Source organism: Otolemur garnettii, unplaced genomic scaffold (genome assembly GCF_000181295.1).
Source record: "Otolemur garnettii isolate 467f Iridium unplaced genomic scaffold, OtoGar3 scaffold00091, whole genome shotgun sequence".
NCBI lineage: Eukaryota > Metazoa > Chordata > Mammalia > Primates > Galagidae > Otolemur > Otolemur garnettii.
The window spans coordinates 6,520,052-6,528,447 of NW_003852486.1; positions in this window are offsets into that span (position 1 = coordinate 6,520,052).

Genomic DNA, 8,396 nt, shown 5'->3' on the forward strand with positions numbered 1-8,396 from the left:
AAAAAAAAAAAATAAAATAAAAAAATAAAACAACAACTAATAAACATTAATGAATTGCAATTCAAATGCATGCACTCCGAAGCATTGGAGCCTTTTGTTAATCTATGTCAGGGAAAAAGAGAAAAAAATATTGCAGATAGAGTCATCAAGGATGGTCAAGGAGGGATAAGGATCAACATGAAGCAGATGTACTAAGGAGAATCTCAGTCCATAGATTCTATAGAAAACCTCTCTCCTAACTATATTATTCTGCCCAATTCCTTTAGCAACATTATCATCTACTTAGCATCTTTTCCTGGATATCCTTACATATATTCAAAACCTTTTAGGAATATGACTTCAATCTTGGAAAGAGAATGATGAAACAGATGCTACTTTGGTATTTAGTATGGCTGCTGTGTTCAAAAATGAAGCATGTATACACAAGGAGCTCTCCCCTCCCAGATACTGGGTTCATCATCTCATTTTCATTGCTGGGAAGTAATTACTAATTCTTTTGTGATTTCTGAAGTTGTTCTACATAGGGAAGTGATATCTCAGTAAAACTGCTGTAAAATGCAAATTACAGAAAGCTATTCATGACTATGTAATGATTCAAAGGTGGAGACAGATAAAGCTCTGTGGAAATTTCTGCAGTGTTGTCTGGGAAGAAATAAAAATAAGCTAAGCACACAACTCAAATGGTCACTCTAAAGCAGTGGTTCTCAACCTCCCTAATGCTGTGGCCCTTTAATACAGTTCCTGTGGGTTGAGAACTGCTGCTCTAAGGGTAGCACCTGTGGCTCAGTGAGTAGGGCGCTGGCCCCATATACCGAGGGTACCAGGTTCAAACCCGGCCCTGGCCAAACTGTAACAACAAAAATAAAATAAAGGTTTTGTTTCAAGTGATTTATCTTCTTGGAAACACTGAGTACCACTAGTAGGAAGGAAAAGCTGATGTGGACAGTTAAAGTAGCTAAAATTGTAAAAATAAACAGAGAAGGTGAAGTTTACAGTATAGTATTATTTACTAACAGAATCCCAAGTAGCTGGGACTATAGGCAGCCTCCACAATGCCCCCTAAAATACCTTTTCTACTTTTAGTAGAAACCGGGTCTCACTCTTACTCAGCCTGGTCTTGAACTCCTGAGCTCAGGCAATTCACCTGAACATACAAAATCCTCTCTTTAGCTACCTGAAATATACATTATTATTAACTATAGTCATCTTGCTGTGCAGAACACCAGAACTTATTCCTCCTAAGTGCAACTTCGTACCCATTTATCAATCTCTCACCATTCCCTGTCATTCCCATCCCCATCCCTAGTCTTTGATGACCACCATTCTACTCTTTTTTTTTTTGGAGACAGGTTCTCTGTTGCCTGGGCTAGAGTGGGATAGCACCCTCCTAGCTCATTGCAACCTCAACCCCCTGGACTGAAGCAATACTCCTGTCTCAGCCTTCTTAGTAGCTGAGACTATAGGTACGCCACTATGCTAAGCCACTTTTTCTATTTTTTTTTGAGAAACAGTGTCAAGCTGTTACCCTGGGTAGAGTGCTGTGGCATCACAGCTCACAGCAACCTCCGATTCTTGGGCTTAAGCAATTCTCTTGCCTTAGCCTCCTAAGTAGCTGAGACTACAGGCACTGCCAAAATGCCTGGCTATTTTTTTGTTGCAGTTGTCATTGTTGTTTTAGCTAGCTCAAGCCGGGTTTGAACTCGCCAGCCTTGGTGTATATGGCTGGCACCCTACCTACTGAGGTACAGGCACTGCCTGATGTCATGATTCTTACAGTAATAGGTGTACATCTTAGTACAACCTGGAAATGCATGATTGTGACCAGTGGTTTGGCTTGGGCCAGAGAGCAGGATGTGTTTTTTGTTTTTATCTTTCTTTTTATTTTTGAGACAGAGTCTCACTGTCATCCTTGGTAGAGTGCCATGGCATCACAGCTCACTGCAACCTCAAACTCTTGGGCTTAAGTGGTTCTCTTGCCTCAGCCTCCCAAATAGTTGGGACTATAGGCATTCATCACAACACTCAGCTATTTTTTGTTGCAGTTGTTGTTGTTTAGCTGGCCTGAGCCGGGTTCAAACCCTGCCAGCCTTGGTGTATGTGGCTGGTGCTGTAACCACTGTGCTACGGGTACTGAGCCTGTTTTTGATTTTTTTTTTGAGACAGAGTCTCACTATGTCATTCTTGGTACAGTGTCATAGCATCACAGCTCACAGTAACCTCAAACTCTTGGGCTTAAGCAATTCTCTCGCCTCAGCCTCCCAAGTAGCTGGGTCTACAGGTGCCCACCACAACACCTGGTTATTTCTTGGTTGCAGTTGTCTTTGTTGATTGGCAGGCCCAGGCTGGATTTGAACCCAACAGTTCTGGTGTATGTGGTTTGCACCCTAGCCACTGAGCTACAGGCACCAAGCCCCAATGTCATGATTCTTAAAATCAATAAATCATCTACTGTGGCCTTCTTCCCTAATAGGTGACAAACCTTGCTGTCAGTTGTCCAAGGCCTTACAACACAAACTCTGTATATTTTGTCCAGTTTATACTTGTTGATCCAAGTAAAAGACTGAGGCAAAAAAACCCCTCAATCATGGAGGTTTATTAAGCCAAAGTTGAGGATGCACCTGGGAAAAACACTAACCACAGACAAGGTGTGGCTGTTTTTTTCTGAAGGAGAAGTTAATACTTTCATCATCTTTTTTTTTTTTTGAGACAGAGCCTCAAGCTGTCGCCCTGGGTAGAGTGCTGTGGCGTCACCGCTCACAGCAACCTCCAACTCCTGGGCTTAAGCAATTCTCTTGCCTCAGCCTCCCAAGTAGCTGGGACCACAGGCGCTCACTGCAACGCCGGCTATTTTTCGGTTGCAGCCGTTATTGTTGTTTGATGGGCCTGGGCTGGATTCAAACCCGCCAGCTCAGGTGTATGTAGCTGGTGCCATAGTCGCTTGAGTCACTGGCACTGAGCCTACTTTCACCATCTTAAAGGCAACAGAAAAAAGGAAAAGGGAGTGGGCACTCATGAGCGAAAGTAGATATATTCTTGTGAGGCCTAGCAAATCTTCATTTTACATAAAATAAGGGGCATGTTAAAAAGGGGAAATAGCGAGGAAAGGCAGGAGTTAAAGTAAGAAACTATTATTGATTACCTTCAAAATATACAAGAAACTTGATAATAAGAGATTCTGAGTCCTCAATCCAAATGCCTTTTTCCCCCTTGCATTTTAGGAAAATTGAAATTGTTTTAGTTTTCTTTTTCTCTCTTTTTTTTTTTTGAGACAGTCTCACTCTGCCACCCTGGGGTTGAGTTGAGTACTGTGGTGTCGTCATAGCTCACAGCATCTCAAACTCTTGGATTCACTCGATCCTTCTGCCTCAGCTTCCCAAGTAGCTCAGACTACATGCACATAACACAGTGCCTAATTTTTCTGTTTTAGTACAGATGGCGTCTCGCTTTTGCTTAGGCTGGTCTTGAATTCCTGAGCTCCAGTGATCCACCCGCCTTGACATCCCAAAATATTAGGAATACAGGTGTGAGCCACCAGGCCCAGCCAAATTTTTTTTCAATAGAAGTGAGATCAAACTAGAAAGATTAAAAATAAACTACTCAAATTTTATATAAGATGATTTATACTTTTGTAGTATATTCAGAATTACAACTGAGTTCACTGTTACCTCCTTTTGACACTGAGGCTATTTAGTCAATTTCTCAAATAGAACCCATTTAAAGATAGTGTTAAGAAAATGCCAGAATTGAGAAAGATAAAAAGTGGAAAAGTCTGGATATCTCAAGGTATTATGGATTTCCTTCACTGTGGACTTCCTTCATAGTTTTCTACATGAGGTTTTAGCATTATTCAGCATTACTTGTTGAATCTACCTGACCCACTTTGCTAAAGCCTCATTATCTTTCCAGGCTGACTTCCACCCTCTTCCTTCCTCCTGGAAGAGGATACCTTCTATTCTACTTAATAAATCTTTTACTCTGCATGCTAGTGCTCATTAAAAAACAAAGTCAGCTTGTCCCAGGATACCCAGTCTGTCATCTCTCTCTCCTAAGTTCCTTTTCTGTACTGTGGGCCAGTGCTGTTTGATCCTAACATGTTGTTTTCATTGTGCACCAGTTAGGATACATGTCTTATACCCTCACACACATATAATTTAGTTTGTTGGGGGTAATAGGCCTCCCAAGGCCTCCTCATCTCAGCTTGGGGCCATTCCCCAAATGAACTCAGACCCACAATGCAATGCCCTGAATCTTAATTTTATCAGGGACCCACTGTTATTTCCCTATTTAGCTTAATAACTTTCTATCCACAAAAACTTGAATGATACATACTTGTGCAGGGGTGGCGCCTATGGCTCAAAAGGGTAGGGCGCTGGCCCAATATGCCGGAGATGGCGGGTTCAAACCCAGCCCTGGCCAATAAAATAAAATAAAATAAGATACATACTTGTGCAAAGCACACTGTGTAAGCTGACTGCCATAGCTAAGTGGTTAGCATACTGCCCTGCACACCAGGTATGGTGAGTTTGAGCCTCTCCTGGGCCCAAGTAAGCAAAAAAAGAAAAAAAGAAAAAAAATCTAAGGGTAGATGTATAGCTTTAAAAAAACGAAAAAACAAACAAAAAAAATTTCAAAGACAAAGCACACTGTGTATGCTGCTACTATATTTTTTTCCATGACAATCGAGGACCTTTCTAAGTATTTGATCATAAAGATTTATACTTACATAGTAATTAGTCTATTCAAAGCCACCCAACACATGGTTTGAAGTCACAGTAGAAAGCAGTTCTCAAAAATTCTTTCCCAAATGATATCCTTTATTGTAGATAGCATATTTGCCTGAAAAATAGGAATCAAAAGATACCAGCATATTATTAGAGCTTCATAGTCATTCACAGCTGTTCTGGTTTATCATCACATTGTATGGCTAGAGAGATGCCTAGATCAGTGCCACTCAGGTTTACAGACCTTTTTGGGTTTCAGAAAGAGGGGTATGGGCCAGGTACGGTGGCTCACACCTGTAATCCTAGCACTCTGGGAGGCCAAAGGCAGGTGGATTGCCTGAGCCAGAGTGAGACCTCGTCTCTAAAAATAGCTGGGTGTTGTGGTGGGCACCCATTGTCGCAGCTACTTGGGAGACTGAGGCAAGAGAATTGCTTGAGCCCAAGAGTTTGAGATTGCTGTGAGCTAAGATACCACAGCACTCTGCCAAGGGAGACAAAGTGAGACTCTCCAAAAAAAAAAAAGAAAAGGAAAAGGAAAAAAAAGAGGGATAGTATTGTTAAACTATGGTTTTACCTTTCTGGGCATATGGTATGATGGTAGTAAGAGATAATTATTTTCTTGCTCTGAGCCTTTCAAGGTATTGTGGATTTCCCTCACTATATAAGGGAAACCTCTACCCTCAGCTATTTTTTCTCCTTCTGTCCATTTTTTTTTTTTTTTTTGAGACAGAGCCTCAAGCTATCAATCACCCTGGGTAGAGTGCCATGGCATCACAGCTCACAGCAACCTCCAACTCTTGGGCTCAAGTGAGTCTCCTGCCTCAGCCTCCCAAGTAGCTGGGACCACAGGCGCATGCCACGATTCCTGGCTATTTTTTTTTTTTTTTTTGGTTGCAATCATCATTGTTGTATGGCAGGCCCGGGCTGGATTCGAACCTGCCACCTTAGGTGTATGTGGCTGGCGCCTTAGCCACTTGAGCCACAGGCACCAAGACCCTTCTGTCCATTTGTCATTTATTTTTACCCAAACTTTTATATCCCTGAAAGGAACATGAGTTTTGATCACTGTCCTGTCTAGCCTGCTGACAGCAAAATGAGTCTAGCAAGTGCCTTCCCCTCAGTCATGTAGGGTAAGGTTACAACAGGACAGAACAAGGCTACCCTAACCACTAAGAAATACAGTAGCATCCACTGTCAACCCCAACTTTGTCAGACAGGGAGAAGACACAACCCACTCTATCAGGTCCTCAGAAAATTTTCATAAAGGTGGAAAAGTGAAATCACAGTTTCTTGCTTAGGAATCATACCCGCCTCCCAGACCTGCAGTTGCCCTCATAGTCCTGGGACCACCTCATCAGGAAGGAAAAAGAAGTTGGGATGATGTGAAGAACTGTATAATCAAACCAGCATCCTCCCACCACCCCCTCTCCACCAGAAAAGTGAGGAAACCTACCTAGTGGAAACTCTACCTTAGTCCCTTACATGTTGAGTGTGAGCACACATTCTTTTTTTTTTTATAGAGACAGAGTCTCACTTTATTGCTCTCTGTAGAGTGCAGTGGCGTCACTCCAACTCCCAGGTGATTCTCCCACCTCAGCCTCTCAAGCAGCTGAGACCACAGGCACCCGCCACAATACCCAGCCACTTCCTTGTTGCAGTTTGGTCAGGGCTGGGCCCGAACCCACCACCCTCAGTATATGGGGCCAGCGCCCCACCAGCTGAGCCACAGGTGCTGCCCCAGCACACATTCTTGAAAGCATGTAAGCCTTTTTTTTATGCCTTTATCTTCCTGTTTAGGACAACAAAATGTCTCAACTGCTTGTTCCAATTCTCTATCAAACCATTACTCTGAGGATGCTATATTCATATAACATAATATATCCAATTCTTCCAATACCACTAGGAAAACAGCATGCAATTCAGTCCTTTGAGTTGATGTATTCTCACTTTATCCAGTCTTTCCACCTCCTGGTCTTTTTTTTTTTTTTTTTTTTTTTTTTGAGACAGAGCCTCAAGCTGTCCCCCTGGGTAGAGTGCCATGGCATTACAGCTCACAGCAACCTCCAACTCCTGGGCTCAAGCGAGTCTCCTGCCTCCGCCTCCCAAGTAGCTGGGACCACAGGCACCCGCCACAATGCCCGGCTATTTTTTGGTTGCAGCCATCATTGTTGTTTGGCGGGTCCGGGCTGGGGATTCGAACCCGCCACCTTAGGTGTATGTGGCTGGCGCCTTAGCCGGTTGAGTTATAGGCGCCAAGCCTCCACCTCCTGGTCTTAATGGGGCTCTAAACAGCAAGCTGTCCATTCATCTTGGAACTGTATTCAGAAAACCAAGTAACTCTTTGTTGGTCAATTAAAAACTAGGAGGTATTCATAGGGCACAGTCTATAGTGCAATAGGTTCTGGTAGCTGTTCAGATGGTTCCCAAGTTGTTCTTAGGGGAAAAGAAGCTTCCTGTATAAACCATTTCCATTTTATTATGAAATTCCTCAGCATACCCATTCCCTATTAGAATGGTTTTTTTTGTTTTTTGCAGTTTTTGGTCGGGGCTGGGTTTGAACCCACCACCTACAGCATATGGGGTTGGTGCCCTACTCCTTAGAGCCCCAGGCACCGCCCTAGAATGTTTTTTAACATCACCCAAAACCTGATGGGTAGCTCAGATTTCTTTCTTTATTTCTTTTTTTTTTTTTTTGATACAGTCTTACTATGTCACCCTCAGTAGAGTGCCGTGGTGTCACAGCTCATAGCAACCTCAAACTCTTGGGCTCAAGCAATTCTCTTGCCTCAGCCTCCCTAGTAGCTGGGATTACAGTCACCTGCCAAAATGCCCAGCCTTTTTTTTTGTTTGTTTGTTTGTTTGTGTAGCAGGCCTAGACAGGGCCAAAACCCACTAGCCCTGGTGCATGTGGCCAGTGCCCTAATCACTGAGCTACGGGCACCCAGCCAGGTTTCATTATTTTATGTCCTTCATTCACTGAAGCATTCTCAATTAATGCCCAATAGCAAGCTATTAACTGTATGTTACTTTACTATAGCAGATGGAAAAAAAATAACAGTTGGACTTGCTGTACAAACTTAAAGACAGCCAGATGTCAGAGCATCTGTATAAGATGCAATCGGATGTTTCAGCCCTACGTGTGAAACACTGTAGACAATTAATCTGGATACCACTGATGCCTCTGGCTCTTAAGTATGCATGCACTAAAAGAGAGAACACATTAAATTTATCAAAGAGAAACATCATAGAATGTGGAACATTATAACAGATAAGTGCCCTAGTCACATTATCAGATATACGACAAATATAAAATGAAAACATAGGGTAAACCTTCAAAATAAAGAGAACTAAAATATGAAATAAATACATGACATGGGAGGGCTGAGACATCTGATTACATCTTATACAGATGCTCTGACATCTGGCTGTCTTTTACAATGTCAAGTTTGTACAGCAAGTCCAACTGTTATTTTTTTTTCCACTGGATATAATAATGTACCATACCATACCATAATTTTTATGATTTAAAATTATCAGGCTTGGGGCGGGGCCTGTGGCTCAAAGGAGTAGGGCGCTGGCCCCATATGCCAGAGGTGGCAGGCTTAAACCCAGCCCCGGCCAAAAGCTGCAAAAAATAAAAATAAATAAATAAATAAAATAAAAATATCAGGCTTG